The sequence below is a fragment of the Triticum dicoccoides genome, chromosome 5B, assembly GCF_002162155.2.
Source record: "Triticum dicoccoides isolate Atlit2015 ecotype Zavitan chromosome 5B, WEW_v2.0, whole genome shotgun sequence".
NCBI lineage: Eukaryota > Viridiplantae > Streptophyta > Magnoliopsida > Poales > Poaceae > Triticum > Triticum dicoccoides.
The window spans coordinates 447,312,678-447,317,546 of record NC_041389.1 but is presented as its reverse complement, the minus strand read 5'-3'; positions in this window follow the sequence as shown (position 1 = coordinate 447,317,546).

Sequence of the window (4,869 nt, the reverse complement as noted above, 5' to 3'; positions counted from 1 at the left end):
TGTTGATTACATCTTGTAGTTGATTACTATATGGTTTATTTGGTGGAAGATTATATGTTCAGATCCATGATGCCATTCAATACCCCTCTGATCATGAGCATGTTTATTATTTGTGAGTAGTTACTTTTGTTCTTGAGGTCACGGGAGAAATCATGTTGCAACTAATCATGTGAACTTGATATGTGTTCGATATTTTGATAGTATGTATGTTGTGATTCCCTTAGTGGTGTCATGTGAACATCGACTACATGACACTTCACCATATTTGGGCCTAAGGGAATGCATTGTGGAGTAGTAAATAGATGGTGGGTTGCGAGAGTGACAGAAGCTTAAACCCCAGTTTATGCACTATTCCGTAAGGGACCGATTGGATCCTAGAGTTTAATACTATGGTTATAATTTATTCTTAATACTTTTCTCATTGTTGTGGATGCTTGCGGGAGGGTTAATCGTAAGTTGGAGGTTAGTTCAAGTAAGAACAGCACCTAAGCACCGGTCCACCCACATATCAAATTATCAAAGTAGCGAACACAAACCAAACCAACATGGTGAAAGTGACTAGATGAAATTCCCGTGTACCCTCAAGAACGCTTTGCTTATTATCAGACCCCGTTTTGGCCTGTCCTTTGCCTCAAAAGGATTGGGCTACCTTGCTGCACTTTTGTTACTACTATTGTTACTTGCTCGTTACAAATTATCTTGTTATAAAACTACTCCGCTACTTACAATTTCAGCACTTGCAGATACTACCTTACTGAAAACTACTTGCCATTTCCTTCTGCTCCTCGTTTGGTTCGACACTTTTACTTATCGAAAAGAGCTACAATTGATCCCATATACTTGTGGGTATCAAGGCAATTTTCTGGCGCCGTTGCCGGGGAGTGAAAAGCGTCTTTGGTAAGTGGAATTTGGTAAGGAAACATTTATATAGTGTGCTGAAATTTATTGTCACTTGCTACTATGGAAAACAATCCTTTGAGGGGTTTGTTCGGGGTATCTTCAGCTCGTCCAGAACAGAAATTAATTTTCCCTCAACCTACTGCACCTACTTAAAATATTGAATATGAGATTCCTTCGGGTATGATAGAACAACTGCTAGCTAATCCTTATGCAGGAGATGGAACCGAACATCCTTATATGCACTTGATATATGTAGAACAAATTTTTGGATTGTTTAAGCTTGCAGGTTTACCTGGAGATGAGGTGATGAAAAAAGTTTTCCCTTTATCTTTGAAGGTAAAAGCATTGGCATGGTATAGGCTATGCGATGATATTGGATCATGGAATTGGAATAGTTTGAAATTGGATTTCCACCAAAAAAATTATCCTATGCATCTAGTTCATCATGATAAGAATTATATATATAATTTTTGGCCTCGTGAAGGAGAAAGTATCGCTCTAGCTTGGGGGAGGCTTAAGTCAATGTTATATTCATGCCCCAATCATGAGCTCTCAAGATAAATTATTATCCATAATTTTTATGCTCGGCTTTCTCGTAATGATCAAACCATGCTGGACACCTCTTGTGCTGGGTCTTTTATGAAGAAAACTATTGAATTCCGGTGGGATCTTTTGGAAAGAATTAAACACAACTCTGAAGATTGGGAACTCGACAAAGGTAAAGAGTTGGGTATAAATCTTAAGGATGATTGTGTTAAATCTTTTATGGATACCTATGCTTTTCAAAAGATTAGCACTAAATATGGACTTGACTCTGAGATAGTAGCCTCCTTTTGTGAATCATTTGCTACTCATGTTGAACTCCCTGAAGAGAAGTGGTTTAAATATCACCCACCTATTAAAGATGAAATTAAAGAACCGGTACCAGTTAAAGAAGAAACTATATTCTATAATGTCGATCCAGTTGTTCCTACTACTTATATTGAGAAACCTCCTTTTCCTGTTAGGATAAAAGTACATGCTAAAGTTTCAACTTTGCTTAACAAAAGTTATGTTAGAACACCTAAACCAGATGAAAAAATTAGAGTGGAACCTAATGTTGCTATGATTAAAGATCTCTTGGAAGAAGATATAGATGGGCATCTTATTTACTTCTGTGCAGAAGCTGCTAGAATTGCTAAACCCGATAAAAGGGATGAACATAGACCAGTTGTTGGCATGCCTATCATTTCAGTTAAAATAGGAGATCATTGTTATCATGGTTTATGTGACATGGGTGCTAGTGTGAGTGCTATTCCTTACACTTTATATCAAGGAATTAAGAAAGACATAGCACCTGCAGAGATATAAGACATAGATGTTACTATTCAACTTGCTAATAGAGACACCATATCACCTTGTGGGATTATTAGAGATGTTGAAGTCTTGTGTGGTAAAATAAAATACCCTACTGATTTTCTTGTTCTTGGTTCCCCACAAGATGAATTTTGTCCCATTATCTTTGGTAGACCTTTCTTGCACACAGTTAATGCTACGATAGTTTGCAAGAAACAAATTGTCGGTGTTAGCTTTGGTGATGAGTCTCATGAGTTTAATTTTTCCAAGTTTAGTAGAAATCATCATGAAAAATAATTACCTAGTAAGGATGAATTAATTGGTCTTGCTTCTATTGTTGTACCACCTAATGATCCTTTAGAACAATATTTGGTACACCATGAAAATGATTTTCATATGCATGAAAGAAATGAAATAGATAATATTTTCTTTGAACAACGTCCTCTACTTAAACACAATTTGCCTATTGAAACTCTAGGAGGTCCTCCTCCACCTAAAGGTGATCCTGTGTTTGAATTAAAACAATTGCCATACACTTTGAAATATGCTTATCTTGATGAAAAGAAAATATATCATGTTATTATGAGTGCTAACCTTACAGAGAATGAAGAAGAAAGATTATTGGAAGTTCTAAGGAAGCACCGAGCTGCTATTGGATATAATCTTGATGATTTAAAGGGCATTAGTCCCACTCTATGTCAGCCAAAATTAATATGGAACCTGATGCTAAACCAGTTGTTGATCACCAACGTCGGTTAAATCCAAAGATGAACGAGGTGGTAAGAACGGAAATATTAAAACTTTTGGAAGCAGGTATAATCTATCCTATAGCTGATAGTAGATGGGTAAGTCTTGTTCATTGTGTCCCTAAGAAAGGAGGTATATGTAGCGACCAGACCTCAAACAGTCTGATCTCTGTGCTCAGTGTCATCCCTGGATCAGTAATGCTGACACCACACAGTACTCGGAGGATTTATAACAGAGTAGCAATCACACACTTATTACAATCGAATGTCTCAAGAGAGAACTTAATGAAATAAATATGGCTTAAGGCCATCTAATAACGATAACAGCGGAAGGCTTGGAAGAAAGCGAGTCCATCAACTCCAACGGCATCACTGAGTATAGAACCACGACCTAAAGCACCTTACTCGTTGTCTGAAAAGTCTGCAACATGAAACGTTGCAGCCCGAAAACGGGTCAGCACATGGAATATGCTGGCAATGTAACACATACAGAGTAATAATGGAATAAGCTATACTACATGCATATTTGGCTGGTGGAAAGCTCTATGGTTACAGTTTTGCGTAAAGCCAATTTTTCCCTACTACAAAGGAATAAATTTATTTAACTATCATGGTGGTTGTTAAACATTGAGAATGGTTGACAGCATTCTCAATCCCAATTAAAAGTACTCATTAACAAACCCAACAATATTAATTAGAAGTAACATGTTGAGATTCACATGATATCCAAGTACTAGATACTCAAGTTGTCCATAACCGGGGACACGGCTAATCATGATTAGTTTATACACTCTGCAGAGGTTTGCGCACTTTTCCCCACAAGACTCGATCGCCTCCGTTGGGTTTCTCGCACTACATGATGTTTGAGAAACGGATGACCGAGACATAGTCTTTCGGAAGCGCTAGCACCTTACATAGGGTAGACCGGTACACCTACTTTCCCCTACATCTGCTAGTCTACCCGTAAGAGTTAGCACGACTTAATCAACTATGCCAGAGCCCATAATGGCCTGTGGCTGCACACGTAAGTTTCTAGCATGAATAATCTTATGATCCCTTTGAGCCTGGGTGGCGGTCCGCAGAAAAACAGGCAAATCCTGGTAACCAGGTACCTCAATCCACCCAGATGTATGTTTAAGTTGCCACCTTAAGTAAACCATTAATTTAAACAATCTCACATCTGTCATAGATACACTCACCCAATCCACGTCTACTAGCATAGCATAGTATAACATAATAAGCAAACGTAGAAGTAACTCCCAAGGGTTTGAAATAAAACAGGTAATAGGTACTACCTCAACTACTTCCCATAGCCCACAGTTTAATTAGATCCTAATCATGCAATGTTTGAGGATTGATCTAATGCAATAAAAACTGGGTATGAGAAAAGGTATGATCAAAGTGTTACTTGCCTTCTGATGATCCGCGAAACCTAGAGACTCGAAGTAACAGGAGGCGCACTCCGGGTGTTCTATCGTAGGCAAACAAATAAGCATACAATATGTACTCCTCTAATTCACAGGTGAAACTCAAATGAAAGATCTAACCAGATAGTTCAACTTAAGAACTCCGGTTTGCAAAAAGAAGCAAAGCAAACAAAGCAACGAAGAACAAACGGCGAAAGAAAACAGCTCCGTTTTACTAATCTGGATCTAGGTCAAATTTTACAGTAGCAAAAACTGGTTTAAGTTGGTTATTCGGAAAGAGGGTTTCAAGACGAAAATCCAGGCGCTTGACTCGCCTAATTCCGATAAACGAGCGAAAAGTTATACTAAAACGAAAATCGGATTAGAAATCGCGATCTGAAAAATCGCGGATTAAATCCGAGAAAAAGAAAAACGACAAACGGGTTAATGAACGAACGTTCGTTAACTAAACTAATCTGACG